Source organism: Poromitra crassiceps (genome assembly GCF_964638095.1).
Source record: "Poromitra crassiceps genome assembly, chromosome: 26".
Lineage (NCBI taxonomy): Eukaryota > Metazoa > Chordata > Actinopteri > Beryciformes > Melamphaidae > Poromitra > Poromitra crassiceps.
In genome coordinates this window covers 2,639,021-2,648,686 of record NC_139640.1, presented here as the reverse complement: position 1 = coordinate 2,648,686, position 9,666 = coordinate 2,639,021, and positions in this window count along the sequence as shown.

Here is a 9,666-nt window from a genome sequence, read left to right as displayed (position 1 = left end):
AGGCAATCCTCCTTAAATTCATTATATGCTTTACATCCTTAGTTACATACATCTTATTGTTTGGATATATTTTTATCTCCTTAGATGGTATTACTGACTGTAGGCTACACAAAATTCTATGTACGGTAGTCTGTTGTCACTGTCACAGTCTCATCCAGGGAGTCCTGCTGAAACTCCTCCCACATAGTGCAGTCTAAGCATGCTTTTAAAGGAACACTCCACCCATTTCCAACCAGCTTTGTATCATTAGAACAGTAGTATATCAGAAAACTGTAAACGGTTTTGAAGTCTGTCATTTAATTTGACAGTTATTGAGTGTTAAAGTGTGGACCAGTGACATCACTGGTCCACACTAACTCAAATTAATAACTCATTAACTCAAATCAACTCTCAATAACTGTCAAACTAGATGAATGATGAATAGTTTGACAGTTATTGAGAGTTGATTTGAGTTAATGAGTTATTAATTTGAGTTAGTGTGGACCAGTGATGTCACTGGTCCACACTTTAACACTCAATAACTGTCAAATTAAATGACAGACTTCAAAACCGTTTACAGTTTTCTGATATACTACTGATGTTCTAATGATACAAAGCTGGTTGAAAATGGGCAGAGTGTTCCTTTAACTCCTCTATACTGTCCGGTGACCAGACCCTTATTGTTTTTTTCTCTGGTTTATTTCTCTTTTCTCAGTTTGGGTTTATAAGTTGGCACCAGATGGACCACGTTATGATCAGAGTTCGCTATTGGTGGTCTTATTCTTGACGCATACGCTCCCACCATGGTTACAAAACATTTGTCCAGCAGTTTATCCTTCCTCGTCCCCCCCTTCACATACTGCCTGAAGCCTGGCATCGTTATGTCCAGTTTGCATTGGTTCATATCTCCCGCGACGATTACTGGAGCCTCTGGAATTTTGTTGTTGCAGTGTGTGGACAAAGTCTGCAACAGTAGCTGCTGCTCGTGTGGCTTTGCTGCTGGGAGGTGCGTACACCACAGCAGCACGCAACCAAACTCCCTCGGCAAGTAAAAAGGTCTCAAAGTCAGGTACAAGATCTCAACGTCTTTATCACAAAACCTGCCCTGCACGGTGTACTGACGGCACCACCGATCATTAATGTACACACAGATCCCGCCGCCCCTGCTTTTACAGGAGCTGGTTTCTCTGTCTGCTCTCAACAACGTGAACCCGTCAATTTCACTGGCGGAGTCCGGTACCGCAGAATGTAACCACGTTTCCGTGAAGCACAACAACGATGCCTCCCGAAAATCTGCGCAGTACCTCGTACAAGCGCAGATCTCTTCAATTTTGTTGTTTATCGAGCGCAGGTTTGTGAGGATCACAGATGGAAGTGGTGGCCTTGTGTGCCTTGGTCGCAGCCGTCTCCGCACCCCGCCTCGGGGACACCTCGGCATTCCGAAATGTCGGCACTCCGAAATACCGGCATTCCGACAAACTTCTAACCCTAACCTCGCCATTGCGAAAGAACCCTCCCCCAGACCCTAACCCTAAACCTAACCTCTCCCACCCCCCACGCCTAAGCCTAACCTAACCTCTCGGCGAAACATTTTTTGGAGATAAAAAAGGGCCGCCTCTCCGAAAGCATAGAAGTCAATGATCGGAATGCCGACACTTCGGAATGGCGAGGTGTCCCCCCCCCGCCTCTCCTTCCTCGTCTCTTTCGCCGGCCTGGGCCCCGTTCCAATACCCATACTTCCATACTATTTAGTAGGCAAAAAAAGATTTAGTATGTCCCAATACATAGTATGTCAGATGCAGTATGCCAAGAGTACCAGGATGTTGTACTACATCAGCTCCTATTTCGGAGTATGCATCGATGCATGCTGCTTCAGCCAAACTTCCCCACAATCCTTTGCGCAGCAGGAAGTTATGTCTTCTTCTTCTTCTTCTAATGTTTTATGGCGGTTGGCAAACAACTTTTTGTGCATTACCGCCACCTACTGGAGTTACGTCGCACTGACTGAGCTGCGTGTTCATGAATGAGATAATTAACTTTAAGAAAGCCTTGAAATATGTTAAAACCAAACAAGCATGGTGTGTACCAAAACATGCATATCTTGATTCCTGTTTAGATCTCTGACTTAATGTTTTTGCTTTATTTATTTTATTTTGTTTATTGTATTGTCTGTTCCAATTTTGTAAATGTTTAGTCTGAATTTTTTGTATAATGTACTGTTTGTTACTGCCAGACTTTGTTTATTGAAAAAAAAAAAAAAAAAAAAAAAAAAAAAACTCAAATGTGGCGCTGCGGACGTCGGCGGAAGTGAGCAAGAGGTCGGAGTTCAGGAAGCTCACGTGACGACAGATGTAGTGTGTCCCAATAGTATGCATTTTGCATGCATGCTGCACACTACAATCCATACTTTGTGAGGGCAGCGGCAGTACATACTACAAGAAAGAAGTACAAGTATGGGTATTGGAACGGGGCCCTGTGGTCTTATCAGCTCCGGCGGGATGTCAGCTAGGAGCCCCGGTGTCAGGCCCAAGCCACGGTCCCGTGCTGCAGTCCCCTGAGTTGCAGAGTATCTCACTTCAAGCAAAACTTCTCTGCTGTATGCGAGTGCAGGGCGGGTGTTCCCCACTCGACATTCTTTGTTCACACGCCAATCCATATTCCAGCGTGTCTGTTGCGTATGTTGCACTTTTTTATTTTTATTTTTATTTTTTATTTTTTATTTATTTATTTCAGGGACAGTGCTACATTAATGAACATTTGCATGTAAATGTGCCGGATTATAGCCTTAGCTAATTTGCAACCACAGACCTCCGAACAGAAAACAAATAATCCACCACTTGTACGTAGACATATTCCCGTGCTCACCGTTTGACGACATTAAACATAAAACAACATTAAACAAAAAATAAAGAGAGAAACAAGTGCGCTTGGACGCGGGTCGCAGCTGTGCCGCGCCCCACAGGTGTAGCTTATTGAAATAAGGTGAGTAGAGCATGTGAGTGTGCACTTTAAAGGCTGGCCTGTCACACTAGGAGCAGGTGGTGGTGATCTTCCTCTTTGTCACCGTGGAGAACTGGAGACAGTCGAGCTCGGACTGAACCCCAGTGGAGGAATACTTCTGCGAACATCAGGACATGCAGACTGTTGCCATCTCAATTTTGTTTTCCATCCCGTCCAACACAAACAGCTTTGCATCTCCATCTGTCATGGAGTGGTGGTGTTAAAATGAGGTGTGGTCTGGCACATTGTTGGTGCATTGCTATCTTGCACTATATATGAGCAACAGAAAGCTCTAAGTCTAGCGCAGTATTTTTTGAGGTATGCAGAATTATAAGAACAGATTTCATGTCTCTACCTGCACGTGGTTTTGTTGTTTTCGTTTTGTCTGTTTATCTTTTTAAAAATGTGCAAAATAAAGCATAAAAATGTCCCAGATCAGCCGACTTATACTGTACAGACAGGCATGACATGGAAGTCTGTCAGCATCCCAGTCTTCAGGCTATTTCAACAAACCATAACCAGACAGGCCGAAAAAATTATATCAGACCCAACTCATGTCCTCCACCCTGAGGATCAGCTCCTCCCCTCAAGCTGAGATTACACTACAAGACATTTCCTAGGATTTTACATAGGATTTCCAGTTGGGCTCAGATGGCTCTAGTTGGCTCTAGTTGGCTCTAGTTGTCCCCAGATGTGGCCAGTTGTTTGCAGTCTTAGCACCAATTAGCACCGAAATCGGTTAGTGTAAACTGGGTGCAGATTTCTAATCATCTAGTGTAAACTGCCAGATGACGCCAGTCGGAGCCACACGATTATTTCAAACATGTTTGAAATCCAGCCGCTGATATGGCATAGTGTATACTGCTCCACCGACTCAACCCAACTGGACTCAACTCAATGTTCCATCAACAGCCAATGAAAACAGAGGAGGGCGGTACCATGGGCGGTACACAAAAGGTGAATAAAAAAAATGTATTCGGGTCCGCCTATTCACACTTGGTTAATAAAATAATAAACGATAGAGCCAGGCTGTAACGTTATAACAAGCTTTTCCCCACATATCCTGTTCTACGCAACTCGAGGGAACATACACAGCCTCGCACACACGCAATAGAACACAACACAACACTGAACAGTCTGTTACACTATCAACAAAGCAAGGACTAAAGTTTTACAGAATCCCGTCAACTCATACTGCTTTTAATGCTAACCGTAGGTGTCTTTGGTTGCAAGCCGAAAGAGGAAATCGTTAAAAATGCCCGACTTTGCAGTGCTCGCTCATTTCATATCAGAAGCTGTAGTAGGCTGCTAGTAACAGCCACATCGCTCGGTTAGTTAACAACCAAGTAACGTTAAATAATGTCATTATTGAGTTGAACTGATTGGAACGAGGACATCATTAAAAATGCCCGACTTTGTAGTGCTCTTCATAATCAGGGAAGCTGCCTGAAACTGTAGGCTGCTCAACATCGCTCGGTTAGTTACGGACCAAGTAACGTTAATGGCTGGGTTTCCCAAAAGCTTCTTTGCGCAAAGAAGCTAATTCAACCCTTCTTAAGGCCCCCTTAAGAAGCAAACGCGTTTCCCAATTGCTTCTTTAAGAAGGCATGCGTTTCCCAAAAGCTTCTTAGCGCTAAGAAGCTTCTTTGACCCTTCTTAAGGCTCCCGTAAGAAGCCAACGAAGCCAACGCGTTTCCCGATTGCTTCTTAGCCTAAAATTATCTTCCAATTATCCTCCGTTAAGAAGGCTGCGTTTCCCAAAAGCTTCTTAGCGCTAAGATGATCTTTCGTTAAGAAGGTTTTGTAAGAAGGGTCTGGAGCCTTCTTAACACCTTCTTAATGACAAAACACTGGCAGATCCAGCCGCGTCAGGCAAAAGGAGATACTTGTGTCCACTGTTCCTCTTGTGTTTTTCCCATTTTCCTTTCTTTCATGTACCCTTTAGTGTTTAAAATTAGGGAACACTTGAAAATCTCCCCTGTATGTATGGTTACTTGTGTTTTAAATGTTTTACCGTAGGCTATATTCCTCTAATCAGAATGGATTCCTTTTATAATGTTGTGGATTTATATAGCACCTTTCACAGAACCCAAGGTCGCTTAAATTCTGTAGTGTTTCTCTGTTTTGTTGTATGCTGTGTATATAAAGCAATTTGAACTGCAGTCCATGTCTGAAATAAATAATGTTTAATAAAGTTTAACATGACCATGATTAGGTGTTAACAGTGTTTCTCAACCACTGAGTCGTGGCCCACTGCTGGGCTCAGAGTGCCATCAAGTGAGCCGCTCCAGTTAAGATGCTTCTTAAGAGCCTTCTATTTTTTTTATTTTTCTCGACTGTTAAGAAGGCGTTTGGGAAACACTTCTTTGGAGCCTTCTTAACTCCTTAAGAAGCTTCTTAACTCCTTAAGAAGCTTCTTAACTCTTAAGAAGCTTCTTTGTTGGGAAACTCAGCCAATGTCATTATTGAGTTGTGTGCATTATCAACATAACAATATATCTTTGCAAGTTACAGAATAATTATCTACGCTATCCCCAGTTATAAAGCCTTTAAAGGAATGCACGATATGTATTGCTGGCCACTAGGCTTGGCCAATTGACAGCGCCAGTGCGTATGGGTCTGTAAGACATATGTAGTTCTCAACGTAAGTTCAAGCAGGAAGACTATAATATCTTTTACACTTCCTTAATGCACTTTATATCTCCACTCTTCAATCTACTCACAAGATCATAATAAGCTGTCAATTTCCGAGTTTCAATGAACAATCAGCTGGTTGCCGCCCAGTCTCTGTTAACCAATTGCATAGTGTCACATCACTGCTCTGATCACCTCTCACCCTACGCACCTCCAGTGTAAGCCTATCACGTTGCTCCACAACCCAGTCGTAAGCCAATTGCTTGGAGGCGGGTTCCTTAAATATGCTTGTTTCTGTCTCATTCAGCCTTTCAATCATCGCTGCTGTCAGGCTCGCACCCTCCTCCTCCCCTTCTCCTCCCGGTCATCGCAGTCCTATCCCATTCTTCAGTCGGAGGAGTCATCATGAGTCTCAGAAGGAGATCACCAGCACCACCAGTATCTAGACACTGCAGGGGGATATATCTGGATGCTGATCTGGGCTGGTGCAGCTCTCTCAACATCTCCCTGCGGTGTCTAACCGCCAAAGACTAATAACAATACTTTATTCTCAACATTCTTTCTGTAGTAAATTATTCACTTTATTGTAATAAATATCATTTTATTCATCCTTTGGTCTCTAGTCTCTCCTGATTGAAATCCCATTAAACAACGTTAATTTCGATGCATAACATTGCTTATCATAGGCGATAAGCTGTGGTAGTAAGCCGAGAACTGCATTTTAAAATTAAAATCTAACTGTGTGTCGCAGATGAGCACAGAGCAGTCCTGACAGCGGGGCTTTTACACAGTTCTCAGTGTCTGTCAATGCTGGGCTGACGGCTTAACTCTTGCTCTTGCGAGAGTTTTGGTGAGGCGATGTTCAGTTGGAGGAAGTCGTCATGGAGACAATCGGCTAGTGTATTTCAAACAGTGATTTCCAGGCGGTCTGAGTCGTATAGTGTATTTCAATCAGTTGTTCAGTCGTGATAAAAAATCTTAATGAAAAAGTCTTGTAGTGTAAACTCCCCAGTCTTTCAAAATCTGTGAAAGATGTTCAGAGTTGGTCAGAGTTGGGTAGTGTATTTGAGGCATCAGGCAGGCGGTACAGGGTTCCCCTAAAGCTGCGTTCACACCGACCTATTCAATTTTTTCGCTGGCATCGAGTTTATATACAAAGTCAATGCAAACGAGTGATTGAGCGTATATTCGCCCGGGAGAAAAATCGCTGGGCGTCCGAGCGACAGAGACAGAGCGATAGGGAGAAGATTCGCTCATCGCCCGAGATGAAATATCCCAACTCGAGCGAAATTACGCTGGCATCAGTCGCTCGCTGTTCAACGCTGATTGGCTGCCTTGTGAAAGTGAGTCAAGGATCACACTGGCTTGGAACAAACCGCTGGTTTATTGTGTGGCAACAAACCGCATTGACAGCTGATTGACAGGCTGACAGCTGACATGAAGTGAAGTCTGTACTACTGGTATACAGGGGCGGATCTACGTTATTTTCAGGAGGGGGGCACAGGGGGGAACAACAGTTACATTGGGGGGGCCTACCCCGCGACAACAAAAATGAAGACCGCCACAGCGCCACCGACCTCGCTCTTCAACATTTCAATTGCTAACTGCTAAGTGGAAACAATTGAATTACTTTCCTTAAATTGTACGTTACAGTGTATTTGTGTGTTCATCATGTTCACAATCACAATTAGAGAGATTGAATAATAACACAGTGTAGGAGGATGACTGTTTTGATCATAGTGTCACTGTTATCTCTCTACCTGCAATACAGTCATTCAGGACAAAATCATTAATGTCAAACTAAAAAACTACTGATTTGAGTTTTCAGAGACAGATCTCACCAAGTTAGGGGTCCATGGGTCTAATGTGGACTTAGAGGTCCTTCATATGAAAATGGTTCATAATCACTGTTGTATAGCAATCACAATTATACCATGGTCTGAGTGAATACTCGATTGTGATTGGCTGCAGGGTGTCCATTAAAAAGTGATAATGTACAGTTGGTAAAGTCATTCAGCCAAATGGTCTGTTCACCATTCATATCAATGCGCCATAGTTTCATCAGTGTTATCAAGAGAGCTGTTTGAGCTCTATACCCCCGTTAAGGGTTAATATGACAATTTTGGAAGTTGAGAAAAAAATTGAGTCGGTCAAAGTAACTATTTAAATCACCCCTGTGTGCTCAGTTTATCAAAAATAACTCTTATTTACAATTTTGATTTTCGTTTCGGAGATTTCTAACCTCGCGTCACCAGGCTCTTCTCAGCGAGAAAGAGGGGATTTCCCTCGGGGGCGAGCCCGGCGCGAGAGAGAGAGAGAGAGAGACAACCTCTCTGCATTCTTGAATCCATTCTCGTCACTTCCTGAAACTATTCGCTCTTAAATGTTGATATACTTGGCCAATACGTATCTATCATACAAAATAAAGCAAGTGGCCAAACGGTAATGTCTTCATTTAATGTAGAACGCAAAACATCGTTAAACCCGCATTCCTGTGATAAAGTTAGCGTTTGAGTCGGCTTTAAAACGGAGGGTGGTGGAGGTGGGAGGGACTATTTTATTTCGTGGAAGACTGATTTACAGTATGAATAACAGACATTTAGCCATTTAGATTGCTTTATTTATTACACATGGAAATATAAATGACTGGTCTTATTGTTTTGTTGGCAAGTGACCATGGTATAAGCGGGTTAATGCACTTCGCGGAGGCAACCATCCTCGGCTTCGCCTCGGACGGTTCACGCCTCTCGCGTCGTCCCTTAAAAAGTGATAATGTACACCTCGTCGTGCATTAACCCTTAGTTAGAGAGAATGAATAACAGTGTAGGAGAATGACTGTTTTGATCATAGATTCACTGTTATCAAAATCACATGACAAAATTCTCAGGTTTAAATTTTTCAGAGACACATCTCACCAAGACATTTAAGGGTCCATGGGTCTAATGTGGACTAAATTAGAGATCCCTGCTATGAAAAGGGTTGATAATAATCACAGCTGTATAGTAATCAAAATGAGAGAGAATGAATAACACAGTGTAGGAGAATGACTGTTTTGATAATAGTTTCATCTAACCCCTGTAGTACCTCGACGTACCCATAGAGGTAAGTGTACTTCAGTTTGAGAACCACTGACTGCTCTACATGCATACCTGCAATAACAGTCTTAGAATTCAGGGCAAAATCACATGACAAAATTTGAGTTTTTCAGAGACAGACCTCACAAAGTTAAGGGTCCATGGGTCTAATGTGGACTAAATTGGAGGTCCCTCCCCGATATGAAAAAGGTTGATAATCACAGCTGTATAATAATCACAATTAGAGAGAATGAATAACAGTGTAGGAGAATGACTGTTTTGATAATAGTTCCACTGTTATCTCTCTACATGCATACCTGCAATACAGTCTTAGAATTCCCTACCTGTCTAATACAGATATTATTGGTAAATGTATGATCTAACGGTACCTGTTCAAAAAGTATGACAATGACTTAAATTTGTATTATAATCATTTAAATCAAGTTAAATAAAGGTAATCAAACAAAAGTCAAATAACTTTATAAATGCTTATTTATTGCTTAACTGCTTCTCAGTTAACAAAAACTCCTTGTCAGTTTTAAACAGTACAGCCAATTGAATCCAACAAAAACAAATAACTTATCTCTTCACAATAAAAGAAAAATCCTCCCCCTAAGTATTAAACAGTGAAATACTGACAGCCAGACTATCTAATCAAACAAAAACAAATAACTTAAACGTATTTATCTCTTAACAATAATAAAAGAAAAATCCTCCCCATCAGTTGTAAACAGTGAAATACTGACAGCCAGACTTAAATGCGATCAAACAAAAACAAATAACAAACTTAGAGTATTTATCTCTTCTCAATCAAAACATAATATACATATATATATATATATATATATATAAAAAAATGCCTCTCAATCGAACACATTCAAGTCAAGTCTCAAGTCTTTAACTTCCAGGTTCCAGGTAAGTCTCAAGTAATTCGTTTTTGTCATGTCAAGTCGCAAGTCATCAAAAAAGGGACTTGATT